A 12,076-nucleotide genomic window follows, 5' to 3' on the forward strand; every position below is an offset into this window, starting at 1 on the left:
TTTTTATTAGCTAATTTTTAAACATCAAAGGTGAAATGTGATAGATTTGTGTGTTAATTTGTTTTCTTTCATTACAGAGGCAATTTGAACTGTTAATGTTGCTTGTGTTTTTTTCCCCATAGTATATGGGGCATCAAAAAACTATTAATATATTTATATGCATTGTCTTTGTTAAGCTGTATAAATTTCATTAACCAATATCAAATTATACTTTGTTATCAGTTGACATTTACTTTGATAACTTAATAAATGACAAGAATTCAGAAATATTGTTCATAATTCCAAAATGTAGCAATGCCTTGAGCATCCAAGCACCTGTATATTTATTCAGACTTTTACCTTTAAGACAGAAGGGTTTTCATCTGGGAAACAGTGCTTAAGGATGAGCATAATGAAGGTGTATTGCTTATGATTTATGAAATCTGGTGACTGCTGATTCTATTACAATGAAGATTTTCATAAGCATTGTTGGCCTGTTTTAACTAGAATACATGTTTGGCACCTAAGTGTAGAAATAATTCATATCCTATTTCATTGTTCATCTTACGTGCTGGATTTTGTGATGCTTGTGAATATTGACCACTGCCTCTTTATTCAAACTGTCTTTTCAATTGGCCTCTTTCCCTCATGGCTCTCAGAACCCTTTCAATATGAATTATCTTTCCAGTTTCTTAAATATTGCTATAAACTAATGTGCTATTTTTTATTCTTTAATTTCACTCTACATTCCTGCTAGGTTTATTCACCTTCTGCCATGATCTCAAATATCACATATACATAAAATTTACAAAGTTGTATTTCTATCCCTATTTTCAACTAATCACTAAATACATCTATTCATATTCCGTAGGCACCAAACTTGAAATACAAAAAAATCATATTAATTATTTTCAACTAAAATATCTTTTTGTTTTTAGGATTAGAATATAAAATGAGAGCTAAAATAAAAGATACTTAATATTGAAACTGGAGTGAAAAAAGGATTTATGATCAATTTGTAGATCTAGTCTTGACTGTGCTAAACTATAGACTGTGCTCTCCAATTTTCAGTGCTGAACAGATAAGGCAGAGACTAAACTATCTAGCTACAAGTTCAATACACATGTTAGTTCAGTTACTTAAACTGGTAGTGACCACTGTGTACTTTTGAGCAGCAGAAAATCACTAGCTGAGAGCATATCTGTGACCCAAGAGACATTTTACTGAAGTTTTCATTTGTAAATAATGTGTGCATGCATATAAGCATAACCAATGGACATAAGACACTGGGGGGTAGGGGAGGCTAGGGGACTGTCAATGGCAGGGGGGAAAAAAAGGACACATATGTAATACCCTTTGTAATACTTTAAGCAATAAAATAAAATAAAATAAAATAAAATAAAATAAAATAAAATAAAAAGAATAATTTAGGCTGGAGGGAAGAAAATATCAAGGAAAGGGAACTTACAAAAAATAAATTATGCAAGTTTTCCCTTTAAAAATAGTTGCTTAATTTTTAAACTTTCAACCAATCAAGCTCATATATATAGTTTGAATGTTGTAAATCATAAAATGTATCCTTTCACAAATTACTTCTGCTTTATGTACAAAATGACAATGAAAAAACACACAAACTATATATAGAAAATTAATAATTTGGGAATTTTGTTAGGAGAGTATATCACATGAAAAAGGAGATATGCTGTATAATCACTTCTGAAACCAATTCTTCTTTCCCTTTCTCTCTTTGATATGAATTAATATTTTTTCAGATTGCATTTCTCCCCTCTACTACAGACTATCTCATCAAATTGAAAATATAGAAGGGACGTAGAAAAAAAGCATACACTAAAAATTTTTACTCTAAAGAAAATTAAAATCTTAATGTGACATTAAGCACCAATAAAAACCTGCAATCTTGCCATGGGAATGATTTAAATTACACAAATATAGGCAAACTAATGGCAGGCATCTGAGAAAGTTCAAAATTTACTTGGACATTAATAATTCTCTTTTTAAAAAAGTAAAAGAAGATCCTAAGTTATGTTATTTTAATGAAACATACAAATTAATTTATTTTGTCCAACTACATTTACATTTGACTTGGTAATTTTACTTTTTAGTAAAGATTCAAGATCAAAGATTTTTTACAGTCCCATCAGCAAATCTTTTGGAAAAATAAATCAGCAACAGTTTATGTATTTATTGAAGAAAGCAGTATATAGTTGTATTATTTTTTTGTATTAACTCACAAGCCTTTTGGTTCTGCATGGTACTCACCGAAAAACAAATTTTTTACCTTTTGGCAGCTTAAGAGCCAATAAATATCATTCCTTCCCCCACAATTGTATCCTGTTGAAAAGTAGTGGAGTCAGGCAGGTAAAGATTAAAATGTAATATGTTTTTATTGATAAAAGCTGGAAAGAAGGTATGATTTAGGTTTGCTTGCTAAAACCAGAACTCTGAATTAGATAGATTTACACACTCGGTTCATTTTGTAACTGGATGCCATGGGTCTTTGCAATCTGAAGGCTTACTAAATGGAGAAGAAGTAGAACTGAGTCCTGTGTCCAAGGTGGCTCCAAATTTAACTCAAAATCTAACCTGAACAAAGCTATTTCCTTCACCAAATTTTTTAAGCAGGTCTTGGGAAGAGGCTGGAAATGTTTCTCTAGCTCAGCATTAAAAAACAATAGGAGTGCTATTTGGGAAGGACAATTCCAATGTTGCTCAAGACTGGTTTGAACATTACTGGAGAGTTGCTTTGTTGGCCCCTACCATATAGATGATAGTGGTGCCCCACCCAGTCATTCTGATACCACCACCACCACCACCACCACCACCCCCACACACATCACAAAGCCACAAATATTTCCTAATGTCTCTCATCCACTAGTCTAGTTGAGGTCAATCTAAATGTGAACAGGAAGTCAAAAGAATTGAGGCCCATCTTAATAAGTATAATGGTTCATTGATGACTAATCACATACTTATTTTGTGCAACTTTCTGTTGAGCATATATTCTGTTCCTATTTTACTAATCTAACATAAACTGTTCAAGTCTTAATCAGAGATACATTTAAATTTAAAATATTTTTAGAAAGAAATGCATTAATTCTAATACAAATACAGGTTGATTACTTTATTAATATTTAATTTTTAGTGAGTACAAAGATATCATTTATTAATTTATTCTATTAGAGAATAATACCATAGATTTACATGTCTAACAAAACAGAAGCTGGCCATTTCTCATCATATATATACATATATATGCATTTAACTTTTTATGAAGAAAGAGAAAGGAAGAGAGAAATATATCAGATGATGCTCTCTAGTCTAAAAATGTAAAGATAATGCAGAGTACCTGTTAAGAGCATTCTGATCTAAAGGCTATAAATCACCACTTTGGGCTCAAACACCTTAGGCAGTAACCCCTTCCAATCTGGGGTCATCCACATCCAACTCTTCAGGTTCAGTTCTTCCCAAACCCTTAATCACTCAAGGACAAATCAGTGTTATAAGGCCCACCATTAAAAGGAAGGTCTTCCCTAACCAGTTTGGCTCAGTGGATAGAGCATCGGCCTGCAGACTCAAGGGTCCCAGGTTTGATTCTGGTCAAGGGCATGTGCCTTGGTTGCGGGCACATCCCCAATGGAGAGTGTGCAGGAGGCAGCTGATCGATGTTTCTCTCTCATCGATGTTTCTAACTCTCTATCCCTCTCCCTTCCTCTCTGTAAAAAATAAAAAAAATATATTTTTTTTAAAAAAAGAGGAAGGTCTATAGAACATAAACGGAAGTACTGATCGCCAGGAATGATCGTTATTGATACTTACAGTACTGACTATGGTGATGCTATGATGATGATGATGATGATGATGATGATGATAATCTAATCTAATAAAAGAGAAACATGCAAATGGGCAGTACCTTCGCTATGCCCCAAGTCACGCCCACCAGCCAATCAGAGTGACTATATGAAAATTAAACCAACCAAGATGGTGGGTGGCAGCCATGGAGCGGGAGAAAGCAGGAGGCTTGGTTGCCCCAATGATGGAGGAAGCCAAGCTTCCCGCTTTGGCCTCTGCTGAAGACAACAAAGTTTCAATTATAGAAGATAAATAAATCCCAGATACCTTCTTCCAGCCAGCCTCCACTGGGAGCTTGGGTGGCTAGGGGCTGTGGCCAGCCTGCAAACAGCCATCAGCCCCTCACCCAGGATGGCCACACCCTCATGGCGTGAGTCCCCGCTTGGGGCTTGGATAGCCTGCAAACAGCCATCAGCCCCTCACCCAGACTGGCCAGATACCCCAGGGGGACCACCACCCTGAAGGAGCTGTAGCCAGCCTGCAAACAGCCATCAGCCACTCACCCAGACTGGCCAGGCACCCAAGCGGGGACCCCCCACCCTAAAGGTGCTGTGGCCAGCCTGAAAACAGCCCTCAGCCCCTCACTCAGACTGGCCAGGCACCCCAGTGGGAACCTCCACACTGAAGGGGCTGTGGCCAGCCTGAAAACAGCCATCAGCCACTCACCCAGGCTGCCCAGGCACCCCAGCAGGAACCCCCTCCCTGCAGGGGGTGTGACCAGCCTGAAAACGGCCCTCAGCCCCTCACCCAGACTGGCCAGGCACCCTAGTAGCACCCCCACCCTGATCTGGGACACCCTTCAGGGCAAACCAGCCGGCCCCCACGCATGCACCTGGCCTCTATCCTATATAATAAAAGGATAATATGCAAATTGACCCTAACAGCAGAGCGACTGGGGATAACTGGTCACTATGACACACACTGACCACCAGGGGGCAGATGCTCAATTCAGGAGCTGTCCCCTGGTGGTCAGTGTGCTCCTACAGGAAGAGCTCTGTTCAGCCACAAGCCAGGCTGATGGCTGCCAGTACAGGGGTGGTGGTGGGAGCCTCTCCCACCTCCTCAGCAGCGCTAAGGATGTCCGACTGCAGCTAGGCCTGCTCCCTGCTGGCAAGTGGACATCCCCTGATGGCTCCCGGGCTGCCAGAGGGATGTCTGACTGCCAGCTTAGGCCCAATCCCCCGGGAGCAGGCCTAAGCCAGCAGGTGGTCATTCCCTGAGGGGTCCCAGACTGCGAGAGGGCACAGGCTGGGCTGAGGGACCCTCCTGAGTGCACAATGCAGGAGCTGGCCCCTGGTGGTTAGTGCTGTGGGAGCTCATGGCTGGTGAGCGCAGTGGTGGTGGTCGGAGCCTCTCCCGCCTCTGGAGCAGCATTGGGATGTCTGACTGCAGGCAGGGAGCAGGCCTAAGCTGGTAATTGAACATCCCCCGAAGGTTCCTAGACTGAGAGAGGGTGCAGGTTGGGCTGAGACACCCCCCACCAGTGCACAAATTTCATGCACCGGGCCTCTAGTAATAATAATAATAATAATAATACCTATATATTCCAGATCCAGTTTAGCGTGCTTTTTCAGATTTTAACACTGTCATGTTGATTTAGAAATATGGAGCTACAACTTGATATTCATTGCCTGAAGTAGCACTTCCTGGGGGACTGGAAAACTTACCTTTACCCTGCCTACCTGTATGAGCTTTTAACAGCTTGCTTAGTAATGGCAAGGGAGGTTAAAAGGCCATTGCTCCCTATGGGCTATTCTCTAGATTTCAGTTGTGAGTAGAAAATAAATTTGCCCTGAACAAAATAGTTGATATCTGTATGACTTCAAATATTGCCCTTTACATGGACTAAATATGTATTTACTGTGTTAATAAATACTGTATGCATCGTTACTAGCTCTGAGTATTCAAATTTAAACTGGACCAACAAGTACATTCTAAGTGCAAATTTCTGCCATTTTATGAAAAATACTAGAGGCCTGGTGCACAGATTCGTGCACTGGTGGGGTCCCTCGGCCTGGCCTGTGGGGATTGGGCCGAAACTGGCTCTCCGACATCCCCTGAGAGGTCCCAGGTTGTAAGAGGGCAGTTCTCGGATGACGTACCCCAGAGTCGGGCTTTCTCCTCTCTGGTTCTGGGTGTGTGACCTGAGAACCGCAGTTGCCAAGTCACCACAGCTCAGCAGCACCTGCACTGAGCGTCTGCCCCCTGGCGGTCATTGCACATCATAACTAGCAGTCGGATGGTCGGACAGTTGAATGGTTGGACAGTTGCTTAGGTTGCTATATATCTATATCTATATAGATATAGATATAAATCTATATATATATATATAGATAGATATAAATCTATATATATACCTATATGTATATATATATATAGATATATAGATATAGTTATAGATATAGATATAGATATAGATATAGATATAGATATAGATATAGATATAGATATAGATACCTTATAGTGATATCCATTAAAGCCAAGCATACTACATGCTTTGGACTAAAAGTGTTCGTTTTTCTAACTGCTTTTGAAAGATCTAACATATTAAGTATATTTAGGTTTCCTCTGTTTCTTTTCTCCTCCTCTCTACTTTCTTAGATTATAATAGATATAGAAATGCAAATTATAAAGCAGTGTGCTTGACACATATCTAGTGATCTAAAAGTATATACTCCCACTTAAAAACCCTGAGATACTAAAATATTGTCAACCCAAAAGAACTCTTAAGTTGATACTTATTCTGAAAGCCAGTGAATATAGTAGCATTACTCCCATGAACAAAAATTGTATTTCTACATTTATTTTATAATTATTGTTACATGTTTCATTTGCAGGAGTTTTTAAATTATGACAAAACTTTGTATCTATCTACCTATTTATCTATTTATCATCTATGTCTATCATCTAAATTTTCCTCTTTGTGTCAAGATAGTCTTCTTAAAGCTGTGTAAAAATATTTGTATCCAATACTCTGATTATCTATGTTTGAGTAGAATTAATATAGAGGTATTTCTTTCCCAAATATTTGTCATGTTTTATTTTACACCATTAAACAATTTATTATTTATTGCAATTGAAACACTAAGTGGGATATAAACCAGCTATAATAGCAAATATGCTCAATATTTTTGGTTTATTTGATTCAGGAATATGTAACTCAAAGGGAAGGGAGATTAAATACAATGTTATACCAGGCCTATTTCTCTTTCATAAGATTTAACCTGTAATTGCTGGATGTACTGGCGACTGAATGACTCTACCAGGTTTATTTAGCAATAGGAAACTCAACTACCTGTAGTTTCCTAATGATTTTATGCTCTTTTCTGGTTGCAATCTTTGCAATTTTTATTCACTTGTCCAGAATGTCTTTCCAGTGTCCTGCCCTTATTTATTTTACATGCCATCTTTAAGGCTTGGCTTAAGCTTCCCTCCTCTGAAAAGCCTTCAATGAACAATTCCACCATGCTCCTATCAACTACTCATTTCCACTTTAAATAAAAATCATCTAAATATTGCATACATTTTAAAATTATATTATATATATATGACATAAAAATCATCTAAAAATTACCGCATTGTTTTGTTATTATTGATGTAAGAATCTATGATTATTTTAGGTAAAATTTCTTAATAAGATGGGTTTTTTAAATTAATCTACTTTAATTTATTTGATATCTTACTAATGAAATGAGGAGTTCAGGTTGCAGATTCTTCTCATGGATTCTTATTTAAAGAAGTTGAAGAATAAATTCAGGGACTAACATATTTCGTTAATAAAAATGTAAATGTTTATTGGAAACATAAACAAACTCCATGTGGGCAGGGGTGTCCCCAGAGGGGACCTCCTGGGGAGGGGCCCCCAAATGGGAAAGGCCTATTCTCTCTCTCTAATGGGAAAAAATCTAAATAATCTGAATCTACTGAGTCTCTTTGTCTCTGGCTATAAAGGCTGTAGCTCTTTTTCTCAACATGACCTTTCCTAATTGGTCCCTTTCCTTAATTTGGGACCCCCATACTTTCCTCATTGATCATTCTGCTACATAGTATTTGTTTCAAAGCTCAAAGCCCAAGTGGTGCCCCCCTATTTCTCTCTCCTTATCTTGCAACATTCCTCTATCCTCTGTGAAATATGTTTCCTTCTTCCCAATATCCTGTGGATTTTCTTTATCCTCTGTGAATGTATGTCTTTCTCCCCCCTTATCTGTGGCATTTCTCTATCATTTGTACAAGTAAGATAAGAATTTTGGTGTCTCCAAGCCCCCATGTATGCATTCCCCTCCCATGGATCCTCTCTCTCTGTTGCCTGGCTGGAGGTGTTTTATTACCTCTTATGGCTCTCCCAGCTGCTCAGGTCAGAGCTGCTTTAATTGCTCAGGCCAGAAATGCCCCCATTCTTCCTGGATACCCCTCCCCCCCACTTCATGTCTGCCTAATTAAGCTAGGTAGCTAACCCTTATCACTAAGACCTCATTGTTTTTGAGCAGTATTAGATTTGCAGCAAAATTGGGGGGAAAGTACAGAGATTTCCCATAAACCGCCTGAATCCACACAAGCAAAGCCATCCCTAATATCAACATCCCCTACCAGAGTGGTACAATTGTTATGATTAATGAACCTACATTTACAGATCATAATCACCCAAAGTCCATGGTTTACATTATGATTCACTCTTGTAAGAGACTGCATTTCTGGCCTCATTTCTAGCCTGAAGCTTGAGATTGCACAGTGATCTTCCCTTGTTAGCTGTGTGATCTTGGACAAGTTAGGTAACTTCTCTACCATCATTTTCCTTAGCTCTAAAATGAGGATAAAAAGAGTTCTCATAATGCCATTGTGAGAATTAAACAAGCTTATAAAACTAAAGGATTTAGAACAGCACCTTGTACATAGGAAGTGCCATGTATCAGATTTTAACCACTGAGTTCTCCTTAAGGGAGCTCTTGGTATGTTTCTCAAACAAAAAGAGTTCAGCATCTAAAATCCTTAATCCAAGTAGATCCAAAAGATGCCAGAACTCGGATGGTTCCTCTATTTAGGCGAAGATGATCTATTAGTAATTACTGATCATCTATCTAGACTATTAAAGATCCTCACAATAATCCATTTAAAATGTCCCATATTAAAGTTAGGGGAGTTAACAGTAAACATTGCAAATTTATCTTTTAGATGTGATTATTTAGTATTATTAATTTAAAATTAGAGTTGTGAACCAGATTTAGCATATTTGACTATTTTTTTTCTTATAGTCAATAGTCAAAAGTGATAGTGATTTTCTTTCTTATATATCAGTTACTGCTATTAAAATCATATCATCATGATGTTTGCCTTCATTTTTTAGGTATTAAAATACTATAAGCTTTATAGTAAAATTTATGTTAAGAGAAATGGCTAGTATATATAATCTTAGCAAAATATGTGTCCTTTCCACTCCCTCTCACACACAAACTCCCCTACAATGTTTGCCCACTTAAACACAATCCATCTTTCATTTTATATAAACATGTCACCATACCCATGGGAAGTTCTACAGTAATTAGAGCTATAAAATTATTATGCAAATATGGAATAATGTAATTGAACATCATATACCATCATTTATATATATTTTTATCTTTTCTAATCTTCCTCTTTAATAAAATGTTAACATTATTCTAAAAGACGAAACCCAATATCCATGAACTGATATTTTAGCTTCTTTATTTCATAAAATCCTAAAATAACTAAAAACTGAGACTTATGAGGGGCTTGAGTTTCAAACATGCAAAGGAGCATGCACCACACCACAATTAGAAACATTTTGGATTCATCTCCACATTTGCTGGATTTAAACATCTGGGTAATTTCCTCAGACTACATGATTCCCTTAAATGCATTTAAAGTATCCGACATCTTTAAATGCTAGGATAAACAATGGGATCTTTCATTTTATATCTGGATGTTTCGTCTTATTAAGACACAGTCCTATTTCTAACTTCTCTATTCACAATTTATAAAAAAGATAAATACATTTTCAATACAGGTAACATAAGCATTATTTTAAGAAGTCACATCCATTCTTAGAATAAAAATCTATTAAATAGCTTTGCCCAAAATATCTTTGTCATCATCATCACCTATCAGTTACTGAGTACCCTTTGGCATAGTGCTAGACAGAAATGGAGCGTTTCTAGTGCTTCTTAAGCTTCCTCTCTAATCTGCACAGATTTATTTCAATTACTTTCTGGTTGTTTTTACTCATTTTACCAACTTAGAAATGTTAGACATCTCCACCATAACTTAGGTTTTAATCTCTATTCTCTCCCTAGAGTTTATCTAGTCTCATGGCTTTAAATACCATGTACATGTTGATGACTACTGAACTTTTAGTTCCTGTCTAGACTGCTTCTCTAGAGACTCAAATATGCAACTGGTTTCTTGTCATTTTTTTTCTTGGAATTCTAATAGGCATTTTATATACAACATACAATCAACTAATATTTTGATATTCTCTAATGCTACCCAACCCAAGCTCTTACAGAACTATTCCTATTCAAAGTCAACGATAATTCAAAAAAAAAGTGCCACCCTTCGACTCCTCTCCCCTTCTTACACCAGACCTCCAGCTGACCACAAATATCATCTGCTCAACCACTCTTTATCAGCCTCACTGTCATTACCCTACTCCACACTGTCCTCTCATAGGGATGTCATAATAGCTTTGTCATGCACAGAATGTTAACATAACCACCCAATGATCCTTACTCTGGGGGTCCTTGAGGAGCTCAGAGCAGAATTTAGTTGACAGACAGGAAGAAAACCGGTACCTCAGTCCGACAATCACAAAAAAACAAATGTTGCCAACAACCTCCCAAGCTTGGAAAGCAATCATGAGCTTCAGATAAGGAACATAGTCTGGCTGGAAGCATGATTAAAGCTTGTGAAATCCTGATGAAAATATCAGTTAAGCCATGCCAAAACTTCTGACCCATGGAAACTGTGTGATAATGGCTGTGTGTGTGTGTGTGTGTGTGTGTGTGTGTGTGTGTGTGTTAACGCACTATATTTGGGTAGCTTACTAGCAATAACTGGTCTCACAAAGTTCTAAAATTACAACCCTCCTGTCATTTTACATACACTTCTCTTTTAAATTTTGTCTTCAGACTTTTTTTTTAAAATATATTTTTTTTTATTGATTTTTTACAGAGAGGAAGGAGGAGATAGAGAGTTAGAAACATCGATGAGAGAGAAACATCAATCAGCTGCCTCCTGCACATCTCCTACTGGGGATGTGCCTGCAACCCAGGTACATGCCCTTGACCGAAATCGAACCTGGGACCTTTCAGTCCACAGACCGACGCTCTATTCACTGAGCCAAACCGGTTTCGGCTGTCTTCAGACTTTTTAAACAATTTAGAGATTTATATTTACGTATTTGTTTTGTGTACACTGTACCCCAGAATAGAAATTCTATAAGAGCAAAAATTTTGTTAATTTTGTTCAGTGACACACTCTTAACACTTACAAGTATATCTGGTCCATAGTATATGCTCAAAGAGTTTCATGGAATTTAAAAAAACACACACACTACTCCCAAAGGTGTAATACAGCACTACTCTAAAGTTCATGGATCCAATATCTGTGCTTTCTTTGCCATACTTTGCCATGGAGAGAAGATCAGAAAACAATAACATCAGAACCATTCTTTTTGAATAGATTATACACATGGATACTATTTCACTGACTTTATTGTACAATCTTAGAGATGCAAAAGACTATTTATCTTTACACTTCCAGATAAGTGAATAGTTCATAAATGGTGCTCAATAAATATATTTTGTCATTTAATGTTAGCTCTTGCATTTGGGATATACAGGGAAGCGACGATACAATTCAGAAAATATAAATTGTAACTAGCCTTAAATATTTTCAGATTTAACGATAAATGCTGCTCCTAATCAGTTAAATAATTTTATCATGTGATCTTTATACTTATTTTTGGAAAATTATTTTAGCTATACGTTATAAAAACTACTTCTATACTATGTTCAAATGACTTCTACCTTTTGTTCTAGGACAGTGATTTTCAACTTTTTCATCTCATGGCATACATAAAATAATTACTAAAATTCTGTGGCACAAAAAATCTGAGAAAAAATAGGTATAATTTTGATTCATTCACACTAATGGCTATTGTTGTGTTGGCTGTTGTCATTTTTTATTTGACAATCTGAGGGAAAAGAGGTCA

Source organism: Myotis myotis, unplaced genomic scaffold, assembly GCF_014108235.1.
Source record: "Myotis myotis isolate mMyoMyo1 unplaced genomic scaffold, mMyoMyo1.p scaffold_m19_p_16, whole genome shotgun sequence".
Lineage (NCBI taxonomy): Eukaryota > Metazoa > Chordata > Mammalia > Chiroptera > Vespertilionidae > Myotis > Myotis myotis.